At 38.8% G+C, this 15,875-nt stretch overlaps 1 protein-coding gene across 6 annotated transcripts in view; it reads right to left on the bottom strand.

The window, feature by feature from the left end:
• The window catches only part of dlgap3 (discs, large (Drosophila) homolog-associated protein 3), a 152,969-nt gene that overhangs the window by 45,464 nt on the left and 91,630 nt on the right, over positions 1 to 15,875 (bottom strand). For 5 of the 6 annotated variants that reach the window (XM_028963325.1, XM_028963324.1, XM_028963327.1 and 2 more), the window contains one exon: positions 9,286 to 9,408. The gene's annotated coding sequence lies outside the window, so the exon portion shown is untranslated. Of the gene's footprint in view, positions 1 to 9,285; positions 9,409 to 9,450; positions 9,476 to 15,875 lie in introns of those variants that run through there. The other variant, XM_028963329.1, reaches the window with a different exon arrangement.

The raw sequence follows: 15,875 nt of genomic DNA, 5'->3' as shown, positions 1-15,875 counted from the left end.
CTGTTATTATTCTGATTACCATTAATTCGATTATTATGAGCATGCAGAGACAAGCTGTTCACTCAGATTAGAGATTGTCTTCCTGAAACACTGGCTCGATCTGAATCAAGACTCTCTGCTTGAAGTCGACACCCAAATTCACCCTACTCTCCACCCATGACACACAAACAAAGTACTCTTCAGTCTATGCTCGAAAAGCTTTTAATTATGGCCCTGCCCTCTCTGGCCTGCACCTTACTTCCTGTTGAACTCTTCACTGGCTACATCACTCTCTTCTCTCAGCACCCATGTGAATATTAGTAGAGTCTGTAACTCCTTCAGTCTCTCACTCCCCTTTACTGCTCCTCATCTCAGAGCCTGAAGTAATGGACCACTGCTAACAGACAAATCATGAAAGAAACTAGCATCACCATTAATTATGAGAAAAGAAATACAGACGAGCAGAATGTGTTCCCCTGAGAACAATATACAGCATTGTTCCACTCTTCCTTTTAACATGAACTACATTTCCACTGACAGTTAGCTGAAGGCTGACTACCAATAGACACACAGACACACTTTGACAGTATGTTCCCATCATTACCCAAGAGGCCTTGGGGCAGCCCAAGGCATCACATGATCCTGGGGCCCACAGTTGGTGATCTAGTTTAGTAAGCAATGGACATATGGGTGCTTGTATTATTCATACACAGTTCTGGAAAGGGCTGCATTCTTTCTGGGCTAATCTTCCCAGCATTCTGTCTGCTGGGGGGATAATGCTGGACTCAGGTCTCACAAGCCCACGGCCATGCGTTACATCTAGCTTTGTTTCCACTGCTGTTATAATGTGTGTTGGCACTTAGAAGAAACTGTACATCACATGTACATTGCTTTGTATGGAGGGAATAATAAAAACACCATAAGGCCAGAGGTTTCCGACCATCCCACACAACCTCATTAGTAATCACTAGCCAGTACCATGTGTTGCAATCAATCCACAAAGCAGAGCTTCTAAAAACAAGAAGCAAGCTTCTCCTACATATGCAGACATCTATGTGTTCAAATGAGCATAAAAATAGCTAGAGAAGATAGCATCCAAATATCCATGGTGATAGTTTATCGATGTGATGTCATGGTGAAATCCATAGCAATATTATCAAAACCTCAGAGAGAGTTTTATTGTAGATCCACCTGAGAATCTACGGCAAATTTTTCTCAGAACATTTTTCTCCCTTCATCCCCAGCTGCAACCCAAAACATGCACACACAAGCATGCTCATTAATCAATTCATGGTGAGCTCAGTCTCTCAACCCTGAGATTTAATATGGAACATTATAGACACTGAGCTGTACTAACCTCTACATACAGGAGAGAAGGACAGATGTTTTATTCATGGTGAATCCCTGTGTGTCAGAGTCTCTACTACTCAAAGTTACAAAGAGTCACACGTGCACTCACACATCTATATATATATATGTATATATTTTCACCTGAAATTCATAAATAAATTCACAGTTTCTGTCTACTTCTCTCTGTTCTCTCTGCATTTAAATAGAAAACGATCATCTATCTGTTTTTGTGATATTCAGTTCTAGTTGTGATAATACAATGTGTAACAACATGTTGAAGCTTCTGCTTTTCATTTCAGAAATTCATACATTTTGTGTGACATCACACATTTGCCAAATGTTTCCTTTGTACCTAATAACAAGTTTAAAATTCAGTCTGGATGAGAATAATATAATTTGACCAAATTAATTAGGCAACTGATTAAACAACGCAGTCACAACTGAGGTCTAATGGGGGAAGGAAGGGTAGGAACGGAACATCTGGGATACCGGATGTGTGTCTTCTATGACACAAAAAAGGAAACACAAAGATAAGGCTGCACATGTCCACATTAATGCCAAAAGGCTTTTATGGAGTCCTGAGTAATCATGCTACATTGGCTACAGCTGAGATTCCACAATCTCAGATGGCTGTATATATATAGACTTTCATTCCATATATTCAGACTTTCATTCCATATATTAAGACTTCATTCCATATATTCAGTTCCCTGACATTATATGTATTATTTATTTCCTGTTTGGCTTGCCATATGTCTAATACTATTTGTATTCATATGTAGTAAAATTTTTAATACTAGAAGCCTTGATGTAACCCATGGGGCATAACAGTTGTTCTGTATTTATAGGTCTATCTCCTATGTTTTCATATATCAGAGTAAGTTAGACAGCCCCTCCTTCAGAAAAGTGTATTGAACATTTGAGCTCATAATTGGTTTGTGTTGGAGGACCCTGGCTGCTGAATCTCAATGAGCTCAGGGTTCATTGTGCAAACAAACATATGGCAACTTAATACTGTAAAACAATTTTTTCTCTTGGCTCTAAAAATCTTTCTGGGAGCTTTAAGTATTTTTCTGAGAGCAACCCACACAAGTAAACATCATTACAGAGGAATATGAAAGGAGCTAAACTTCCAGGTCCACTAGGACATTTTGTGCAGATCTGCAAAGCAGCAGAAACAAGAGAGGAGCTTTTAGATGGATTTATCATTCAACAAACCTGTTAGTGAACAGATATTGGTAACAATTTGATAATAGCAGTATTCTTCCAGATTTATTCTGTGCATGCACGCAGGTATGATGGTGCGGCCAGCTAGCACCGATCAGTTACAGCTCTGTATATTTTAAATCCATTAATTGTTTAATGTTACCTTACCTTACCTTTAATGTGAACCGTCAAATGTGTCAATGTGATTTATCTCTTTAAAAGTTTGTTCCAATGTACATACATTCAAATGTATATTAAAAATAATTTATGTACAGTTAATGGTGCTCTGACCATGTGCGCTTCCTTGGTTAATGGCTAAAACATGCTAGCATGCTATATCACAAGCAATTTAATAAAGCAATTAAATAAATTGACAAAATAATGAACAGTGAGTGAATTGGTTTTATATAGTGTGTTCTTAGCTGCCTGGTATATTTTTACAGCAAGTAATTCTGCTACATTAAATCTGCCGCTCACTTAATTACCTGCAGTGTGTTCAATGAGTTCATTAGACTGAAAGAGCAGCTATTCTGAGCTTTGAACCAAGTTCATTTATATTGGTCCTACTGCCCTCAGTGAGAGAAGAATGGCATCCTGACCCCAACAAAAGCCAGCAGATGCCTCAGGGGTCGGCTGAAAGGAGAAAATCAATGCAGTTCATCATCTTAAAGCAGGTGGTGTTTCTTTAACAAACATAGATTCTATTCATAATGTGAAATGATGAAGATCAAGCAAGAACAATGAAATTAGTTCAGCTAGGTTTCATGTATTGTATTGCCATGATGTCTGTGCAAAAATGTCACATGATTCCATGGCGTGAGCCAGGAGCGAGGTGGAAACTAGGTTTCGTATAAAGAGTCAAGATGGCCATCGATCACTGCTCAGTCATTATTTGCTGTTTCCTACAAAGACTTGGCCGATCCTCGTCCTGTTTTTCCACATAAGACCATTCCTTTTTGTTCCTTGTCTGACTGCCTCCTTGTCCTGCCTTTTTCACACGAACGTCAATATCAGTGGATGTTGCGGCTCATGCTGGTTTCACGTTTTTAGATCAAAGCGGTGGAAATGCGCCTACCTCCTTGCATTGGGGTTATCATTTCTACCTACATGCGCTCATTTCCCTGTCCCGCCTTATTGTCATGACAAAAAAATTTTTTTCAGCTACGGATTGTGCATGTTTCCCACTTAAAAAGATGAGAGGTCTGTTACTTTCATCATCGGTACCATTCAACTATGAGTGAGAGAATGTAACAAAAAATCAATGAAATCACATTGTATGATTTTTAAAGACTTTTTATAATGGGACAGAAAACCTACAAACAAGCAAGAATTATGTCCCTCTTCTTCTTTAAGAATCTCTTCTACTCTTCATTTGTTACCTGAATTAATGGAACCTGTATTACCTATATAACCTGTAACACATTACCTTTCTTATGTGTGTTAATGTTTGAACTTATTATATGTATAAAATACACCTGTCCACACCTTTAAACAGTCAGACTTCAAACTCCACCATGACCAAGACCAAGGACACCAGGGACAAGATTGTACACCTGCACATGACTGGGATGAGCCAATCTACAACAGGCAAGATTACTGACAACATCCCTCTACTTGGATCACCTCGTGGGGTACAAACACGAACACCATACCCACTGTGAAGCAGGAGTCCATGTTCCCCAGTCATAGCCCCAAAACGTCACAGCTACAGTGTGTGCAAACCCGGTGAAGATCTACAAGAAACATTTGACCTCTGTCATTGCCAATCAATGTTACATTGCCCCACTGTATGGGTTAGACTAGGAAGATTAGAACATCTTCAGGGACAATCTTCCAATACAACAGCAGCAGTGGCAACCATAAATAAACAAATTACGAATACTGACCATGCAGGCTTTTCTCTCTTTGAGTTGGATGAGAAAATCTTCATCATGGTTCTTATTTTGCAATACTTAGATCTCAATGGTTTCTCTTGGGTTTATTACTGAAGAATTCAAAATATTAATAAATAAAATAATTAATAAAAAGTAGGTTAACTATTACGAGTTTACCGCCTTTAGATTTTGACAGCATGTGTTATTTTTAAAGAACTTATTTAAAAAGCAGAGCTTGTGAGTTCATCAGTCCGCAGGACACAAGTCATTTTTTGTCAGTGCTACCTGACAAATACATTGCTCCAAAAAATTAATTGAACGCTTAAACAAGACAATTAGCAAGACATCCCCAATAAAGGAGTGGTTCTGCAGGTGGAGACCACAGACCACTTCTCAGTTCCTATGCAGTTTGGCTGATGTTTTGGTCTTTTGAATGATGGTGGTGCTTTTACTCTAGTGGTAGTATGAGCCTATAACCCACACAAGTGGCTCAGGTAGTGCAGCTCATCCAGGATGGCACATCAATGCGAGATGTGGCAGGAAGGTTTGCAGCAGAACCCAGCAGCAGAACTGCTACCTCCAGCTGTGTGCAAGGAGGAAGAGCAGGAGCACTGCCTGAGCCCTGCAAAATTACCTCCAGCAGGCCACAAATGTGTATGTGTCTGCTCAAATTGACTGATACAGACTCTGTGAGGGTGGTACGATGGTCAGACATCCTGACAGGTGTCTGAAGTCTGGAGACAAGGTGGAGAATGTTCTGTTGCCTGCAACATCCTCCAGCATGACCGGTTTGGCAGTGGGTCAACAGTGATGTGGGGTGGCATTCCTTTGTGGGGCCGCACAGCCCTCCATGTGGTAGCCTGACTGCCATTAGTACTGAGATGAGATCCTCAGACACCTAGTGAGACCATATGCTGGTGCAGTTGATCCTGGGTTAATCCTAATGCAGTACAATGCTAGAATGCAATGTGGCTGGAGTGTGTCAGTTCCTGAAAGATGAAAGCATTGATGCTATGGACTGGCCTGCCTGTTGCCCAGACATGAATCCTATTGAGCATCATGTCTTGCTCAGTTCACCAACCTGCACCACAACCTGCACCAACCTGCACCACAGACTGTCCAGGAGTGCTTTGCTTTAGTCTACGTCTGGGACGAGATCTTTCAGGAGACCATCCACCGCCTCATCAGGAGCATGCACAGTCATGGTAGGGAGGCCACACACACTACTGAGCCTCATTTTGGCTTCTTTTAAGGACATTTAATCGAAATTCGATCAGCCTGAAGTGTTTTTCCACTTTAATTTTGTGTGTGACTCCAAATCCAGACCTCCATGGGTTGATCAATTTAATTTCAAAAATTTTTGAGTGATTTTGTTTTTAGCACATTAATGCTAATACAGCGTATTTAATAAGAACAAAACTAACCCACAGACATTTGGCATTTGCCAGGTACATAAACCAAAAACACAAAGGTAACGGAAGTGACCACAATAATGCAGCAGCGTTGATCTTCTGCTCAACAGGTCCTTATAACAGGGCTCCAATCATGGATGCCTAATCAGCTACCCCTATCCATGGTTAGAGCCCTGCCATCAAGCTCAGTGGTGCCAGCTGTGGCCCCAGCTGCATCCAACCATGACATTCATTCAGATCTAGGATGTCTTATTTTGTGTTCCATTTATTTCCCTTTATTTAGCTGTGTATAATTCATAGTGTGACCAAGATTTCACCATGCCAACATTTCATTATTAATTTAAATGGAAAAATGTAACAAATTTATTACTAACTTTTAGGTACAACATGCAGTGCTATATAAAATGAAAAGCTTTTTCAGTGTACTTAAATAATATTATTTAAGCATAGTTTACAGAACTAAATTTTATTTAGCGATTACTAAAGCGATTATTGGAAAAAACAAATCACAAAAACAGACAAATAATATTAATAACTGAGTAGTACAACTGCATTTACCTCAGTCTATAAACAAATACAGTGTTAAAGGTTGTATATAAATACATTTACTTTGCTGATGCATTTGTGAGGAAAACTAATTTTAGTTATTGAACATATGTGTACAAAATGTGTGTCATATGTGTGTCTTTACTACTACCTTATTTAATAAATAGAAGGGAAAAAATCGTAGAGAAAACCTTTTTGGGATTTGGTACAAAAGATTTAGGGAAAGTGAATCCAGTTTTTTTGTGTGTGTGGAATCCATACCAGTAGCAGCTGTCTTGTTCTCGAACTCATGATGGATAAGGACCATAGAGCACAGCTTCATTTCATGCGTACATACATATAAATACAAAGTCCACAAAGGCCTTGAGGCAGGTCTGTAAGGAAGATGGATGGTGAGTGACTTACATCACATGATATCTCCCTTCAGCACTGATAAAAGACACACATATATCAGTGTGGGAGAGGAACAAGAGAGAGAGATAAAAAGAGGACCACTAGGCAATTAATCCTGTGTCTCTGAGTTAATACGGCCTCTGACTGCAGGAAGCTATAAAAGGAGAGCAGGGAAAAGGAAGAATGATGTGTTGAGTAACTGTTGCAGAGCTAGATTCACAATGAATTCTCTAACTGTAATCTGCAACTAATGAGAGCAACAACTCATCAAATTTCTTAATCTTAAATTGGCATGCACATGTCCTTCTTTTCATATAAATGTTTCCCCAAAGGATCATTCCAAAAAGATTTTGAAATTATAATTTTTTATATTTTAAGGCACCAGACATCATCAACTGTAATTATATATATAATAAATTATATTATTAATATTATATTATCATTATAATATATTATATATTTTATTATATATAATATATATATAATATATATAATATATAATTATGAATAGATACCATTTTCTGTACTGTGAAAAGATTCATATGAACAGATTACCCTTGACTGAGAACAAAATGCTCAAATGCATGATTTTCATTCCTTTTTTATTGCCAATCAAAGTTCGGGGCAACGAAATACCAGCCATATCTGGAAGTCTTACTAGAGTTATGGAATGAGAAGCTGCTACATAAACATCCTCCATTTGCTAATAAAAGCAGCAGCAAAGTGAAGGGTATCAGCAGGGGTTCTATTTAAAAGTAATCTGTGTTGCGCTGAATGCATAGGTCAAAAAGTGAGGTCTGATCATAGACTGATCATATCTCGGAGCCTGTTCTTCTGAGAAAGGATATGAAAAAGGCTGTAAATCTGCAAAGGAGGCCTCAAAGTCCAAAAACAAAAACACTTCTACCCAGATGAAGAGTATCTTACACTGGTAATAGGACAAAGGTGCATACAGTTTTTGTTCTCTACTACTTTGTTCTCTACTGCAACAATACAGGGGAATCTAAAGGTGACCCTAACCTGGTCCTAACCGGCTATAACCATTATATTTTCACAATTTTAAGGGTTGTAAAATAAGAAATAAAGCAACCAAAGCTGTGGATGTTTTGACCAAGGCACACATAAACAGTACACCCCAGATGCCAACAAATGCTACTGTTATTATTGGCTTTACTTGTAATACTCAGGATTTATACTGTTATACTGTTTGTGATTCTTACTATGATGGTGTCATGAAAAGTAACCATAAATAAAATGTATTTGTGAAGTGACTGTCATTGTGATACACAACACAGCACAGCACACGGTGCACACAATGAAATATGTCCTCTGCTTTTAACCAATCACCCTTGGTGAGCAGTGGATCGGGATTCGAACCGACAACCTTCTGATTATGGGGCCACTTCCTTTCACAAATACCTATACACATAAAGTTGCATTCTAATAAATATTATGAGCATGCAAGGCTACCGTTGTCTACTTGACTTAGGCAATATTTTAAAATCCTCCCTGTGTCAGAGAGAAACCACAGGCCTCCCTTCACCTTGCACACACATGCAGACATGCACACATGCACGCACACACACAGTGCGCTCTGAAAACCTGACAGATAGGATAAATTACATTGAAAAAACAGCTGTAATGTCTTACAAGCTCAGTAATAAGCACCTATTAACTGATCATACATTTTATTTGTGCATTAATTCAGAAACCGCAGAAATTCATTATTATTAAATGTGTGCATTAATTCAGAAAACAAAACATGGACTGGGATGCGACTGGTTCTAGAGATGTTAAGAGATTACCCAGTGTCTGAATGTATCAAGTGTTTTTTATTTGATTTCATCATGATCATTGAGAATAAAATGCCAAGAGTGAGCAGGTTGTGCTAACCATGTGCTCTGTCTTCCAGTAGAAACAAGGAATACAAATACTCAGGACTGAAGCATTTATTCTGTTTCACCAAAATGGATGCATTAAATCAGGACATTTAACATTTAATTGAAGTTTCACGGCCATTTTTGGACTAATTGGTTTAATTAGATTTCTTTGTGGATCAGAGATGTGCATGCAAAACATATAATCTAAAGCCCTGTCTGAGTGACAGACTAAAGACAAAATGGACTCCCCACTGACCATGACCATGTGAGTCATAATGTCAGTTAAATAATTCTATAATCTCTAATCACTAATCAATACCTTCAGTTCATTTTTGGTCAGTGCCACGTCTATGGATTGCTGACATCACATGCTGTAAATGCATTTTTCCCAGAATACCAAGTGGTGGGTGAAGTGACATTAGCTGTAAGACTGTCTGACTTCATTAAAGTGATTTTGCAGTGATTTTCTGTGTCTAGATATCATGACCACACACATGTGAAAAGAACCTTCAAAGCTGAATAAAAAAATCAAACAGCAATACGTTCCCTCCTTGGAGTTGCCTTGGAGACCACACACCAGCCCCTAGCTCAGCATGGGGGTCACAATGTTTCTACAGCAGAAATGACATGTGAATGTCTACTCACAAGCTCCTCATTGAGAAATGGGCCTCCATAATCCACATGTAGAAATGCGCACGTCTCAGATAACCAACACCATCCACCAGTAAACAGCAGTGAATGCAATAACCCACTGGTTCCTCAACAAACCTGAAAAATAAGAGAAAGACATGTTTCACCAAAAAAACATACTTTTTTATGCTTCACTCTCTGTTTCTCCAATCTCCATTATTCAGGCTTGGGGAAATTCCAGAAAATGACTTGCACTAGAGTTCATTAAAAACTACACACTCCACCCCGCACTATGACTCTCCAACCACACAGAGGAATAAAGAGGGCCTGTAACAGCCTAATGGACTGCGTGTGGCACCCAATTACCTCCTGAAGGTGGGAAACCATGTGACAGGTGATATTAGGACAGCTGGAGCAAAACACTGACCAGAATTAGGCCTTAGTTGACTTAATGACCTCAAAAAAAAAAAAAAAAAAAAAAAAAAACGCAAACCATTTTGCCCAGCTTCAATGTTATAAAGCTTAATTCCATAAAGGAATTGCTAACATATTCTGCATAACTGACATTTATTGTCACGACTCACGGTTAAGGGGGGAATGAAGCCCTAAAGCAGACTGTAAAAATGGCTGTGAAATTAACAGTAAAGTGCTGTAAAATACTGGAAACATTTTTTTTATAGAAAAACAATCAAGTAGTGTTTATTTACACTAATATTTACTAAACTACTAAACCAAACAAAACTGTTTATTTTACAGTAAGTAAATGTTAAAATAATTATATTTCTATGTGGAAACTCTAGATGACTAATTTTAACAATGGAAAATTGTACTACAAAAAACTACACAATACAGGTAAAATTACATAACCACAATGTTCATCTAATGTATTTTGTACAGAAGAAAACTGTATAATAATTTACAAATAAATATGTTATAATTTACAAGCAAGATTGTATGTAAAATATACATACACGAATCAGCTATAACATTCAAACTGAATAACACAAATTATTTTGAGACCATAATGTGTTGTGAGGTGTATTGGAAGCAGTAAATGAGTCTTGGGGGATGTTCTTTTAACAGAGGCAAGTGACCAAAGCGCGTAACTTTAAAAAAACAGTTGTCTTAATGGAAGATGAGGCAATCATTTTAATACTTGCAATGACTGACTGCGTATATGTGTTTATCAGTTTATTTTTTTGTTATTATAAATGATAAAATGGTTGGTAATGTCATTGAATAATATTAAGGCTTTAATGCCAATCTAAATGTAAAAGTCTGAATTTCAGTGTACATTTTACATTCCCGCGAAAATACATGTATACGTTTGATCAAACTACAGAAGCGAGGTGAGCCGCATGGCCACGTGGTGCGGAGACAACAATCTCTCTCTGAATGTGGAGAAGACGAAAGAGATTGTTGTTGACTTCGGGAGAGTGAATACTCAGCATGCTCCTCTGACCATCAACGGTGCATCTGTGGAGAGAGTGAGCAGCACCAAGTTCCTGGGTGTGCACATCACTGAGGATCTCTCCTGGACAAATAGCACCACTGCATTGGCCAAGAAAGCACAGCAGCGTCTCTACTTCCTCCGCAAACTAAGAAGAGCATGTACACATTCTACAGAGGAACCATCGAGAGTATCCTGTCTAGCTGCATCACTGTGTGGTTTGGAGCCTGCAATGCGTCCTGCCAAAAACGCATAGTCAGAGCAGCTGAGAGAATCATCGGTGTCCCTCTCCCCTCCCTCCAAGACATCTACAGCACACGTCTCACCAAAAATGCCCTCTGCATAGCAGCCGATCCCACCCACCCAATGCAAACTTTCTTCAGCCTGCTGCCATCAGGGAGGAGACTTCGGAGTCTCCAGGCCAGGACCGGCAGACTGAAAGACAGCTTCACCCATCAGACTGTCAGGAAGCTTAACTCTCTCCCGGCTCCCCTCTTCTGCCCCACAAACTTTTTGAATTCTAACACACACACACACACACACACACACACACACACACACACACAAACTGACCTGCACCAGTCACTCTGTGCAGCATTGGTCTGCCAACTACCTCACACTGCTCATAGTCAGTTACAAGACTGCTCTGACACTTTTACACTTTACAAGCTCTGATGCACTACATTGTTTACATTGTTTATGTGGTTTGCACTCTCCACCATGTGCCCTTACTTGTATATTGTGTTTTTAAATTTTATATATTATGCTTATTTGTATACCTTGTATTTAATGTTATTGTTGTATTTAATGTTACTGTGTTGTATTTAATGTTACTGTGTCACATCTACAGACTTACGGGGGAAGGAAGCGCAGAGGTCTGACATGTTGGGAAGGGGATTTATTATAACAAACAATAAATACAAAGAAACAATGGCGCGGTAGCCAAAAACGGGAAATAAAGGGGAACAACACAAACAAACCCGCAGGTGTGTGGCGATTGCCAGAACTCAAAAACATAAACACCTTCACGAACGGAGGTCAAGTTCATGAGCAAGTTCACAAAAATGCCGGAGATTTCGAAGGGGCGGAAGTCTCAGGCATTTATGCACCATCAGGATTGGCCACCGGTGTTGAGCCCAGCTGCAGTCAATCCTGACATACTGTTTGTATTTTAATGTTACTTGTATGCACCATGGATCTGAGAGTAACGCAATTTCAATTCTCTGTATGTCCTGTACATGTGGCAAAATTGACAATAAAGTTGACTTTGACTTGAATTTCAAACCAGGTGGTCTCTGTGTTGTCAAGTTACCAGGTGGCAGGTTTCTATCTGTTCTCTGATTGGACAACGCAATTATCGTGAGAGCAGCCAACAAGTGCAGCTGGATCTACATGAAGACACAGAGTCACGTCTATAACACTGGCAAGCTAACATATTTTTTTCCTGTGAATTTGAAGTATATGATCGATGGTTGTGTGGAAAATACAAGCTTCTCTCTTTAATCATCGATGCATTTACAGTTAGTGCTAACACGCCTCACCGGGCCTGTCTAATTAGCTTGAGACTAAAATCTTCCAGTTCGTTTTTTAGTTAACTCCATATTTTGAAGTAGTGGTTTTTGTTGCATTTTGGCAGAGGTTACAAACTTTAATAATATGGCATAATAATAGACAGGTTGTTAGTCTGACAAACATGATAACCTGCCATTTTTGCAGCAAACCAATAGAGTTTGAAGGGTTATGTTTTACATTGTAGTGTTCATAAAAACGAACCTCATTGTTTTTTCAAATGTGTTGGTGCTGACTGCAAGCGGACATTTTGTAGTTATGCAGCTTTTAAAGCTAATTTCTATCCTGTACATAACACACCTACACCTGCCGCTATTGCTGCAGCAGTTGTTACAGAATTCAAATGTGCAATTTTGCTGTACGCGCCAATTTCAAACAGTGAAAGGACTTGTATCACACTTAAAAGAGCACTTAGTTGAGGGGCGACCTGTGACATGTCCAGTAAAATGTTGAAAAATACATTCACTGTGAAATCATTTACTGCTCACATGTCCAGGAAACATAAAGCATGTTCAGAGGATAGCATAAATGAGATGTACAGAGAAACGATTGCCTCTACTTCAGCTATTAGTGCATGTAAAGATGCTTCGCAGAGCATCACAACAAATATAAGCTTTGAAATGACAGAAAATTTCAATGAGGCTTTCGTTAGGAATGTATCTTTGTTCTACCTAAAACTGCAAGGGCAGCTTCTTCTTCCAGCTTCAACAATACAGACAATTGTGGAAGAGATGCAAAATGTGCATGAGTTGGGACAGGATTACACTTTATGTAAACTACGGTCACTTTAAAAAAAATTACATGGGTCTAACTGATGATGCTATTGCTAAAATATGTGATTGTGTTAAGGATTCAGATAAATAAATACAATGTTTCCCATGTAAAATGCCCAAAGAGTTTAATTTGTTTCATCAGACCAACAACTCTTTGTCCTCATTCTCTTTTAAAAAAAAATAAAAATTGTCATTGTTGCTTGTCATTTTTCAGGACGATCCTGCTATTCTTCAGGATGGTTCATGCTGAGTGTGGATTCGAAATATCATACACGACATCCCCTCCTTCATTTCAGCCTTGTGCATGATGTTTGGGAGCTATTATTGCTTTAACATACATTACCCATCAGGGCTTGCATTAATCTTGGAGTTTCTGCAGAGGTGTGTATTTGAATTGACTTTATCCAACTACTTAACTTTAATAAACTGGGACAGATATAAAATATCTGTTGATTTAGTCTTGCTTTAGACATGTCATGCTACTGTTTGTGATTTTACATTAATGGTTAAATAATACCAAAATGTAAAGTTTTTTTGTTGTTAATAAAACATTTATTTATTTAATGTTGTTGTCTGTGTTTTTATCTTTTTCTCCATCAACCCAGAAAAGGGCACTAAAGGGGAGAAGAAAAGCACATCTCGTCTTCATGTGAACCCTAGAGTCCTTACCTTGATCCAGGTTTTTTAGACCACGAGTGGCGTGATGTCTGAATATGGACTATAGACAGTAATATTTAAAGCACACGATAATGTTCTCGTGACACCAGAGAACAGAAGTAAGTAACGTTACTCTCGTCAATGTTAACTAAATTAATTGCATGTTTGAGTAACGTTTATAGTGTATTGTGCAATGTGTACTTGAGCTCTCCGCACTTTGTTGATGTGAGCTAACAGTGTTTGTGTTTGATTTCTGCTAATACCTAGTGGCTAAACAGTGTTGAGCTAACGTTAGTTGGAAATAGCATATACTGCTGGCATTATAGGTAAGGATGGCTAACTTATAGCTAACAGAACACCGCTATCTACAATAGCAGATTGTAGAAAACTCAGGAATGTCCATACTGTGAACTACATCTTTTTGCACTGCATTTAAAAAAAATCTTTTATTCAAGAGATTTATTCTCGGGCTGTAAAACCGAGCGCTATTCCATAAAAACTGTGAAACAGTAATTTTATTTTGTCTTGAACAAGCTGGGATAGCCATACTGTGAACTCCACAGTGTTTTGTTTTGCACTACAACTTTTTATTTCAAAACCTTCAAACCTGAGTTATTTGTACTGTAAAAAAGTGTTGTTTAACTAAACCATTTTGTATAGCACTGCTGTTATTTTGTTTTAAGCAGAAGATTTTTGGCTTTGGATACTTTTGTATAATAAAGTAATCTATTTAATCTTTAGATGCAATTAGTGATTTTATGTTTTTTTATTATCATGCAACAGAAAAATTATAGTTAGATAAATCATCTAATTAGTCATTTGAATAGTCAACTATTCGAAAAAATAATCATTTTAAAAATAATCGCTTAGCCACAGCCCTACCTAGCGGGTACGAATCGAAAGGATTTATTGTGGCTCTAATGTCTAATTTTAATTTACTAGTTAAATCAATTTATGTTGCCATTAACTACTCTGCCAATGATAACTATTAAAATTATTATATATGTACTCTTATGACATTTATCAGACATCCTTATCCAGGACAACATACAACAGAGTGACAGAGACAGTCATCCTGGAGACACCCAGGGTTAAGTGTCTTGTTCAGGGATTGTAAAAAAAAAAGATACCATGATACAGACAGATTTTTGAAAGCTAAATGATATTCTGTCTGCATGCTTAGTTTGGTGGAGCTGGGTACTAGCACAACTGGGGCAGTGGTGGCCTGAAGGTTAAGGTGGCGGTTGCCAGTTTGAATCCTGAGCCGCCAAAGTGCCACTGAGCAAGGTACAGTCCCCACACACTGCTCCCCGGGCACCTGTCATGGCTGCCCACTGCTCACTAAGGATGGGTTAAAAGCAGAGGGCCCATTTTGTTGTGTTCACTGTGCACTGTGCTGCAGTGTATCACAATGACAATAATTTCACTTTCACTTCAACTGCATAATAATGTGCATGATAATAGATTTGATCTGGCAACATTAAAAACATACCCTATTATAAAATAATAGCCATTGCATTGAAATAGAGATTACCTGAGGGTTGGATTTAGATCTCATTACACAAGCACCAAACAAGAATATGCTGTCACAAATGTCCCAGATTGCTGAGATCTCACCTGTCAAAAGCACAGCTTGATCTGTTGGGGTTTTGGGCTTAATGACAGATATACATAAAAGCTGAATTCAAACAGACTGGAACAGATGAAAAGCTGTGTGCTTCTCACACACAAAGCCAAACGCCCCCTCCCCTGGGGTTCAGGGAGTGCTGCACTGCGATCACAGAAACAGTGGCCCAACACAGTCCGGCAATCTAGTCATGGGACAGGGGATGAGGGTTTATCCAGCCCAGATTCCAGATCCATCCACTGCATAGCTCTATGCTAATGCCATTGATTCCCTGCCACACTCCCTTACCCTTTTTCACAGAAAAATGTTCCGCTAATGAGCTACTGTAGGGGTTTGTAATTAGAGAGAGAGAAGGACGCAGCACAGAGATTTCCCACAGGGCTGTATGCAGGGATGGACAGAGGTGCATTATGGAGAGGCAGCAAAGAGAGGAGGTCACTGCACAGTTCTGCTGCTCCCCCTGGATCTAAATTCTAGCAGCCAGTGTTTAATAGGGAAGCTGGGGATCTGCTATTGGTGCTTAGTCATT

This window comes from Denticeps clupeoides, chromosome 20, assembly GCF_900700375.1.
Source record: "Denticeps clupeoides chromosome 20, fDenClu1.1, whole genome shotgun sequence".
NCBI lineage: Eukaryota > Metazoa > Chordata > Actinopteri > Clupeiformes > Denticipitidae > Denticeps > Denticeps clupeoides.
The sequence above is the reverse complement of the archived record's forward strand: the minus strand, read 5'-3'. Positions and strand labels throughout refer to the sequence as shown.